The 10,573-nt window shown below is 38.7% G+C and overlaps 1 protein-coding gene across 2 annotated transcripts in view; it reads left to right on the top strand.

The window, feature by feature from the left end:
- Positions 1-3: 3 nt before the first annotated feature.
- The window catches only part of creb1b (cAMP responsive element binding protein 1b), a 65,003-nt gene continuing 54,433 nt past the window's right edge, over positions 4-10,573 (top strand). Inside the window, exons 1-2 of one of the 2 annotated variants that reach the window (XM_052028898.1) lie at positions 4-228; positions 9,691-9,749. The gene's annotated coding sequence lies outside the window, so the exon portion shown is untranslated. The remainder of the gene's footprint in view (positions 229-9,690; positions 9,750-10,573) is intronic. The other variant, XM_052028908.1, reaches the window with a different exon arrangement.

Genomic DNA, 10,573 nt, shown 5'->3' with positions numbered 1-10,573 from the left:
CGGCGGGCCGTTGCTTCGGCGGGAGGGCGGGCGGACGTGCGCGTGCGCGCGCGAGAGCCGGGATCTGTGCGCTGGAGCGGCCGCGAGCCAGAGGCTGGCTCCTTCAGTCAGTGAGGGGGAGAGAGTGAGTGACGCGGTGGAGGTGTAAGGGACTGACGCGGTGTTTACGTCTCGGTGTGAGTGTCCAGTGGCAGCAGAGAGAGCCGGGCACTGAGGGAAATAAAACCGGTAAGAGACAGAGAGTGAGACAAACGGGGGCCCGCAGGGTCGGAGGCAGCCGCGGAGAGCGCGGGGAGCTGGCCGCCTGCGAGGGAGGGTAGGTGGGGTGCGGATGAGTAGCAGCAGCTTTCTCCTGGAACCGAACAATGGCGGCTGTGAGTGAACAAGGCTCCCAGACAAGTCCGGAGAGGGGGGAGAGAGGCTGTCTCTGCTTCTGCGGCAGTCTCCTGCAGTGTTTATATTAAAAAGGAATTCCCCCCCCCCACCACCTTTTAAAGGGGTGGGGGAAAAAAACCGCCAAAAGTCTTCACTAAACCACCAGCCATTTTCTTACTTGCGATATTTGGCTTGGCTTGGGAATAGTTTTTAAATAAGGGTGCAGGCAGAAAGAAACATTTTCTCCGTTCGAAACATTTTTTTTAAATGCATAAGTGTTAAAGAAAATGGGTGCCAGGCCACCACTTAACAAATTGTGAGACCACGAGTGCATATTTCCTGTGCTACTGGTGTCATCGAACTACAGAAACCTTTTTATAATTTCTTAAGGTTTGAAAGTTGGGTGGTGTTGTATGTGTGCTCTCTGAATTCAAAGATGTAGAAATACAAATGAACTTGCATGTGTAATAGTGTGGAATCTTTTTTCGGATAAGATACGTTGGGAGACCCACGCTTGATCATTGATAACAATTTTTAACACAAGTAAAATAGTGTAGTTAATTTACTGTTACTTATTTGTCATACTGTTCACGGAAGTTGTAAAGAATGTTATCTCCACAAAAAATACAAGTCCACCTCGTTGATACATAAAAGGTCCTTGGGCTTGACAGGGTTATTGCAGGAAGAATCTGCCTGTTTAAGAAGTCTACACCTGGTGGTCACAATCAAAATAAGGGATAGGCCATTTAGGATTGAAACGAGGGAAATTTTTTCATGTAGGAAGGGTGGTGAATCTTTGGAGTTCTCTATGCCAGAATGCTATTAGGGCTCAGTCATTTTTTTGCATTTAACAGATCAATAGGTTTCTGGATATTAAGAATCAAGGGATAATGGCAGGGAAATAGTGTTGAAAGGTCCACCATGAGCTTGTTGAATGGTGAAATTGTGAGCTTGTGGAACTGAGTGACCTGCTCGTGCTCCAATTTCTATGTTCCTACTTTCAAAGACATGTATTTAGTAATGATGAATGATGGCACAAACACTAGCTTTTCAATGTTGAGGGCGATGCTACAACAATCTCACAAATTAAAAGTTATAAATGGAACATGTGTGACCAGTTGTGACTTTCCTCAATTTGCATCAGTTCAAATTTAAAATGTTTTATGCAGTATTTCAAGGATCATAAAACAGTTCCTATATAAGAAGAAATGGTTTTGGTGTTAACTATATATTAGATGAGATATCTTAACATTTTCAGAAATAACACTTGTACTGGCAAATCTTCTTGCAGCATCCAATACATGAAACTGTCCCAATAAAATGGCTATTTAAATCAATGTGTCTGACTAAGAGGGCTTTTCTTTTGGAAACTAAGTTATTCACATTACATTTTTGATATTTTTATTGTTGTGAAATACTCTGTTTATATCATATGTCAATATGCATGTTTACTTGGTTGGATGTGGATATATTGGTGGCCTGTTTATAGTTGCATTGGTATCTGTTTCAGTTGGAAACTGGACTAGAAGCCATTCACATTTTCAAAATTTTAAGAGAATTAAAACGATTCAGAGTAAATTGCTATTTGTCAGTTAATTGTAATTTTCATATGTATAGGCTTGGGAGTTTGCCTGGACTCGCTCACCTAGTGGCTGGAATCTGCCCTTCATCTGATTTAGTTGTCACCAGATCTAGCTGGATCAGAGCAAGACCTACTGAACCCCTCTGACAGGTCTGCTCGTCCGTACAGGCATCATTTTGATATTCCATCTATTTCCTCTCCAGCTTATTTTCATTGCTACCAACACCTTGGATCCTATTCCCCTGGAAATGTGAATGGTCCTCTCCTTTGAGATGATTGAATGTCCTTTCAGCTGTATTCTCCTTGCCCCATTCCTTGGTTTCTCTGGACTTGCAAGCAACTACCCCATATCCAACACTGTTTTCTCTCAAAAATATTTCAATGTTTTCATTTCATTCAGATTCTTTGAGTTGGATATCATCTCCACCCTCTCCCCTTACAAAACCATGGTTATCTTTCTAAATGTTGCAGACCACATCATTCTGTGTCAAAGCTCCTTAACTCTGTTTTCCAGTATCGGATTGGGGTATGGGTGACTATCACTTAGGTATACTATTATATTTTGTATTCACATTTGCACACTGGGGCATCTGTACCCTCTCCAAGGATCCATCTTTAACACATTTTAACATGTCTGCATGCCCACACACAAAAATCCATTTCAATCTGTATTGAATGGTACCAGTTGAATCACTCCATTTGTTAAATGATTAATTCTGAATTTCTTCCAGATGAACATTGGCAATATGGAAACCCAAATGAGGATTTGCCTTCCCTCCCTCTTCAGCCTTTGTATTTGACCAGACTGTTTGCAGCCTCACTTGACTTCAAAGTTGAGTGTGTAGTTGCATAGCTTGCTTCCACTCCCAAAACTACCTGTCTCTATCACTATCCACCACTTTGAAATATATAAAATTTGTAAGAGGCATGACCAGATAAAAACCAGATTTGAAGCTTCCCATGGCTGGGGTGTCTAGAATAAAGGGTCAGATAGAGAGGAGGATAAATTTATTCACCCAGAGGGTGGTGAATATTTGGAATTCTCTGTCCAGGAGTGCTGTGGAAGTTCCCTTGCTGAGGATATTGAAGTCAACAATTAATTTTCTTAATATTTAAAAAAAAACAACATATCAGTAGATATTGCATGAAAGTGTGCTGTGGAAAAGATCAGTTGCGATTGTATTGACTGGTGAAGCAGGCGGGGGAGGGTGTGGATTGAGTGGCGTACTATTGCTTATAAAATTCCACTCTACTTGCTTGCTTATCATTTCCAGGCTCAGTTCTTTCACTGCTCTTGTGGTTGACTTTCCGTCCTATATCCTGCGTAAATCTGCACACTCAAAATCTTGTATCTACTTTCTTTCTGTCTTGTCCAGTGCTGCTGTCCTCATTGAGCTGCATTAACTCCTTGAATTAAAAAGAAATAATGGCCATGTGCAATTATGCAGCAGCCTCTCAACTCTGTCACTGAAGCCAATTTGTTATGCATCTTACCATGCTTTACTTTTCTCTTTAAGATCTTTCTTAAGATCATCCCTCCAGATATTTCCTTTTCCTTGCTGTGCACATTTCTTTCTGCCTATATGAAACTCAATGGGATGTTTTTCTGTTGTGGGGGGGGGGGGGGGTTGTTGGTCATGCTAAATAAATGCAACATGACATACCAATGTTAATGAGAAATGGTTACCAAATAACAATATTTCAGGAAATGAGGTTTGTGAATAGGACGTCTTTTGTAGATGTCAGTATCAGAAAAGTATGTATTTAAAGTGGACCTAATTTACTTCTGTTTATCAATACTGTTTATAGCTTTTCTGTGTCCTGAAAACACCAGTTCCTTGCTTAAGTGATGTTTGTAAATCCTGACATGATTAATACCAGTAGAAAAATCTGTTGTTTTAAAGATGCAAGTTATTTCAAAATATATGATGGATTAACCACATTTTTACATGTATTTTCATCTTGAGTATCTTTACAAAAAGTATGCAGACTTATAAGATCACATTGTTTCTCTCTTGTAGCTTGAGAAGAGGTGGAAGCAAAAAGGATTATATTTATATATTGTCTTATAATCTCTGTATGACAAAACAACATTGAACAAAATAACAGCACTACTTTAGAAACATAACCTCCTGGCACACAGCTGACTCCTTGACTGATTTCTATTGCTGAATGAGCAGAAATTTCATTTGATTAAATCTTGGAAAGCTCGCTGCCATTATTCTTTGACATCGTCCAAACTCCAGTTTTCCTTGCTTCCACTCAACCTTAGCCCATCCCTGATCCATTCTTTTATAGCAAGTCTTGATGAGGGCAACGACCCTTGGATGACTTTTCTTGGTCATCCAAAACTGTCCCCATATCCAAAATAATACCATTCTTATTCTCATTTTACTTGCCCACACAAACTCCCATTTAAGCAACACATCAACTTTAAAGTTCCTTGTTTTCAAATCCTTTCTTATTCCTTCCTGCCTCAGTAATCTCCTTCAGTCTAAGAATCCTCTGAGAAATCAACATTTCTTAAATTCCGGTTTCTTTATCATTCCCAATTTTAATTTCCCAAGCTAATGTTCTCTCCTTAAACCCCTCTGTTTTTCTGTTCCAATGTCCTCCTCTAAAATGTGAAACCTGTCCCTTTGATTAAACGTTTTTGGTCATCTTGTGGCATCATACACATGCAGCACAGAAACAGACCCTTTGGCCCAACTGGTCCATGCCGACCAAGTTGCCTAACTGAGCTGGTCTCATTAGCCTGCATTTGGCCCATACCCCTCTAAACATGTCCAGATGTCTTTTAAATTTCATAATTTTACCTGCCTCTGCCATTTCCTCTGGCAGCTCATAGCATGTTCCCACCAGTCTTTGTGTGGAAAAAGTTGCCCCTTGGGAAAAGACTGTGGCTATTCACCGCATCTATGCCCCTCATGACATCCTTCTGATAGCAGTGCAACCAGAACTGTACAGAATACTCTAAATATGGCCTAACCAACATCTTGTACAGCTGTAGCATGATATTCCACTTCCTGTGCTCAATATCTTGACACATGAAGGAAAGCATGCCAAATGCTGCCTTCACCACCCTGTCTAACTTTGTCGCCACTTTCAAGGAATTAAGTATCTGCACCCCAAGGTGTCTGTCCTACAACGCTCCCCAAGGCCCTACCATTTACTCTGCAGGTCCTGCCCTGGTTTATCTTACAAAAATGCAACACCTTGCATTTAGCTGAATTAAACTCCATCTGCCAATCCTTGGCCCTGAGGCCCAGTTGATTAAGATCCCATTGCAATCTTAGATAATCTGTCCACTATATCTCCAATTGTAAACTGAGATGGACTGTTGACCTCACAATCTACCTTGTTATGACCTTGCACCTTATTGTCTACCTGCAGTGCACTTCCCTGTAGCTGTGACACTTTACTCTGTACTCTATTATCGTTTTTACCTGTACTACCTCAATGCACTCTGTACTAACTCAATGTATCTACACTGTGTAAATTGATCTGTACGAACGGTATGCAAGACAAGTTTTTCACTGTACCTCAGTACAAGTGACAATAATAAACCAATACTAATTTCTGTTCTATATTTCCTTATATGGATAACTGCCTTGGGTCTTCTTGGCATGAAAGGCTATACGAATACTTGTTGGTGTTGTAGGTTACAGACGATGAATTACTTTAGGTGAAGGCTATTTATTTTTGTAGTACAGGAATTGCACCAGCCAATTTTTGCACAGGGAGGACCTATAAACATCAGTGCGATAGTGAACAGAGAATGTGTCATTGTAAGGTTGGGATAAGCATTAGCAGGACACCAGGGAGTTCTCTGCTTTTTGCCTTTAGTTGTATCACTGTATTGTAGATTTTAACATAATATCTGATATATAAGTCATATATTTGAAAAGCATGCAAAGCAAAACTTTAAACGTGCCCATACCTGTATTCAACCCAATCTGGCTGGGTAAGTACTGTGGGCATTGACTGTTGAGGCAGTGGGAGAAGAGATGTGGCCCAGTAGTGTGGGGGGATAAACAATCTTACATTAGGTGTAGAGGCTAGTTAGACAGCATAGGAGATGCTCTCTGGGGCACTAGGGATGGAGGGGCCAGTCTGGTTGAGAAAGACCAACAATGTGGCAAGTTGAATGGAGCCTCAACTCGTGTCTCAACCCACAGTTTGGAAAGACTCATAAACTGGTGTAGATGATGTATTGATGTACATAAGTCACGTTTATGGCCTTTCAAAAAGTACCAAGACATTGTATGGGAGTGTATCTTATGAAAGGGGAGAATGGCCTTGGTTTGATATCTCTTCTGAAAGACCACAATTCTGACAATGCAACATTCTCTTCTCAGGTGTGCGTTATTCAGCCTAAATTTTGTCGTCTTCAGTTGAGTTTGAATCTAGAGTCGTCTGAAGCAAACAATTGTGTTATTATAAAGCCACAGTTAATATTGTTAGGTTCAGATCAGAGTTGAAAATGAGAAGAGTATCAGCATAATCTATGAATTGAGGGGACATTGCATTGTATTTTGTCAGTATGAATGCTGAGATGCAATGTGGAGTTGTAAGCAGTGAGTGAGGAAGAGTCAGAATTTGAGGCAGTTGTTCCTTTTGTTTACTCTGCATTTTTAGGCATGGTTAGGACCTAATTGTTTTACTACGATAGTTACATGTGCAAAATGAAGCATATTTAATAGGTGGCTTAACTTAGGAATGGCAGTTTTATTTTTACGGTAAACAATTAAAAATTATGCATGTAGTGTCTAAGGTAAATGGAAGAGTCGTCATCTAAAATGGATGAGGAAAAGGATTTGGTGATTGTGTCATTGGTATTGTCATTAATATGCTGTTATCACCACGCACTGAGATGACATTCAAGGGCATTTCACTGCAATCTGAAATGAGTTAATCTAACCTTTATACATCATTGAAAAGGCTATGTTACATTGCTATGTTTAGTTTATCTTAAGTAAAATTTATAGAGTTATATCGCACAGAAACAGGCCTTTCAATCCACCAATTCGATGTTGACCATCAAGCACCTATTTATACTAATCCTAAAGCAACCCCATTCTATTCTCACCACATTCCCATCAATATTTTCCCTCCCCGATTCTACCACCATTTACTTATCTATGGGCAACTTACAGTGGGCAATTAATGTAAAACGCACAGACTGAGTATGATTCTAGGATTTGGATATCTAAGTTATGAGAAGAAATTCTAACCAGAGCTTATTTTTAATTAGAGGAAGATAGGGGCACAATTTACATTTTGAAAACACTGAAAGAACTACATAAAGTAAATGCAAGTCAGTCATTTAACTAAGACCTAATGCAGAATTGGAGGTATGACTCCTTAAGCAATCCATAGCTATTCTACTTCGTGTCTCTCAAATCAACTCTAGAGTTGCAAACACGTGGAATAACATTTCCACATGAATCACTTAATGATAGTCTCAGTAGTACCTACAAAATAGCCAGATAAATGTTTTATAAGATTGGGATTGATATGTTGGTTGGTTGAAAGCTTTTTTTTTATAACGTACTTCCTGAATTATAAGTAGTAAGCCATGGATATCTAATGCCATAGATGACATCCATCTTGAAGTGTTAGGTAGATTGTAAGGTTTCATTACGAATGTGAAATTTTGCTCAATGAATCTCTGTAAAGAACAAGTAGAACCTTAAAAGCTGAGAATTTTAAATATTGGACATAGATACAGATAAAGGGACTGAAATAAATTTAATAACAAGAGAACAATGAATTTTTCAACTTAATGATCCCCATTAGCCCCATGACCATTTTTCACCAGAAGTTATTTAAGTCTGTTGTGTTCAGTGACATGGAACTACTTTTTTTCCCCCACTGCTGTATGTCTAGTGCAAGATAGATAATGTTGATTAGGATATCATTCTGCCTGTTTTCAATCAGATTGCACTTTTACCAGAACTGATCAGATTTGCAAAATCTCTTAACAGATTAGGCTTTCTGTGGGCAATTCAGCAATGAAAGGCATTTTTATGTAGGTGGTTACATTGGCTCAAAGTTTATGGGTTCAAGATTCACTGAAGCAATATGTGCACAAGTCTGTACTGAATCAACAGTGTACTGCTGAGGGAATGATGCACTTGTGGATGAGACATTAGACCAAAGCTTTACTTTATCTTACAGACTTATTTAAGGATGTGCTGACCATTATTAATCCTTCACCCAACATTAGTTTCTGTTTGGTTTTGGAATCTTGCTCTGTATTAATTGGCTCCAATGTTCCATGCATAGATACAAGTTCAAAAGTACTGCATTGGTTCAAAAGTACTGCATTGGCTGTAAATCACTTTTGAAGGATCTTGCAACTAAGTAAAACTCAAATGAAAATTTGTTCTTCAACCTTACCAGAACAGAGTATGTCTGGTGCCTCTTGTCTGACTTGTGACATTCAGTCTGTCAGGCTTGGCTCTTCGAGTGGGCAAAACTTCCCATTAATTTGAGGTACAGTCCTAAGTGAAGTGCTTTTAAGTAATAAATTTGTTTTGGAGATGAGTAAGTAAATTCACCAGACAGCTTTCTCTACCTGAGGGTTAAAAGGTCCTCCAGTTTCCACAGACTGTATCATGCACAGTTTAAAGGATAGATTTGCACACCTAGAGATGTGTGATGCCAGTCCACAGTCATTTAAGTGTCCCATTTAAGTTTCTGAATAGTCCAATAACCCCTCAGTGATTGAAGATAAAAGGTCTGTCTGAGAGGGCCAATACGAAGAGATTTTGAATAGTTACTGATAAAAGAAAGAGGCCACAGCTCCTCCAGGTTGCCTTCTATTTTGCCAGTAATTGCATGATTCAGCAATAGTGGAATTGTCTTATTCTATTAATTAATGCACAGACACGATGAACAGAACCCTCAAAGAAAACCTTTTAAGGGTGCAAAGTTACCCATTTTTCTCAAGTGTGTTAGCATTGTATATCAAAGCTCAAAGTATTTTTTTGGAATAAATCATCTAAGTGACATTATATAATAAAAGGTTTATCAGCCAGGCACCTTAAAAAGAAATGATCTGATCAAACTGATGAAGGATATATTGCATGGGGTAAGCTAATGAAATACTTGTAATTTTATCTTTTTTTTACATCTAAGTTTATATCAATGTGCTCCCAAAGAGTGAATTAAAGTTTAATCAGTATTCTTCAGAAAGCAAATAAGGTAGCCAATTTATGAATAGTGAGGACCTATAAGTAGATGTGAAATGAGGGATCAGCTGGTCATTTGGTGACTGTGATTGTTCTGAATGTAAATTTTCTGAGATGACTTTAATATAAACAGTAAATACTTTCATCAAGCTGTATTTCAGGTGGGTGACTGACACATCAGGAAGATCTAACAGTTTTGAAGCAAGTATTGTATTTTCTGTTATTTCCAGCATACATAGTATGTTACTTCCAAAAAAAAAGCCTTCCTCATAAATATACCAATATAAATATCTCTTTCTTGAATGGCTTACAGAGTATCAACATAACTGGTTTTCCAGAATTCTTCAGATCCTGGTGTTAGAATCTGGGAAGTATGTTGGCAGACCTTTTGATTATGGGTTGAGCCTGCACTTGTGTTTGTGTCATATCCATTCCATGCAGCAGGAATTATTCATGGCATTTATGAAGGGAATCCCCATGGGTGTTTTCCCCAGCAAAACTTTCCTTGTTTTCTAAATGCTCATCTTCCATCTGTAGGATCCAAGCAGGCTCCAGGCACTCAGCACAGACCTGGGAGTGAATCTGGCATATTCCTGGTATGTACACCTGTCTTCTATAGTAGGTAATGCATTTCATTTGAACAAGGCAAGGTGATGTTTAAACATTTGAATGTTAAACACCTTCTTTCTAAATGGAGTTGAATAAACCAAATACTTTTTTGCATAACGTTGTTGTAGTATCTTGGAGTGTAGTGTTTGGTGTTTTAATGGAGGATTTCTCTCCCATATCAGAGTTCGAATTTGATGTTGGTTTATTTTTTCACTTGTACCGAAGTGAAAGACTTGCCTTGCATACTGTTTATACAGATCAATTCTTTACAGTGCATTGAGGTATTACAGGGTAAAAACAACAGAATACAAAGTAAAGTGTCACAGCTGCAAAGGAAGTGCAGTGCAGGTAGACAATAAGGTGCAAGGACATAACAAGGTAGATTGTGTCACGGCAATTTCCTAATTTCTTTTGTATTGCCTTTTTAATAACTCCATGCTAAAGTTGTTGTAATGTTTTACGAATGAATTGCATCAAGTTTTGGATAGCTTAATGGATTCTCTCAGGTCTTTAAAAGGTTTTAATTGTATCCCTTGCATTTTGACTGTGGCAGTTTGACATGAGCAAGAATCTTGAGTATTGCACAGAATTAGATTAGTTCAGAAAGTTAAATAATTCCTTTGTTCCACCTTGTCAGATTTCTCAAGAGAATTTACAGATATGGGCTTCTGATGGATAGATTTAAGGCAAAAAGTTTGAAACCGTTTTCAGAAAGTTGTTAGTAACTTGATGTGTAACTGTGATTCATGTGTTGAATAATAAATGTGTTGGGCTCAAGCATTTTGTCTCCACAATTAAGTTTAACAAAATA

Source organism: Pristis pectinata, chromosome 1, assembly GCF_009764475.1.
Source record: "Pristis pectinata isolate sPriPec2 chromosome 1, sPriPec2.1.pri, whole genome shotgun sequence".
In the NCBI taxonomy this organism is placed as follows: domain Eukaryota; kingdom Metazoa; phylum Chordata; class Chondrichthyes; order Rhinopristiformes; family Pristidae; genus Pristis; species Pristis pectinata.
This window is presented reverse-complemented; position numbering and strand designations above follow the sequence as displayed.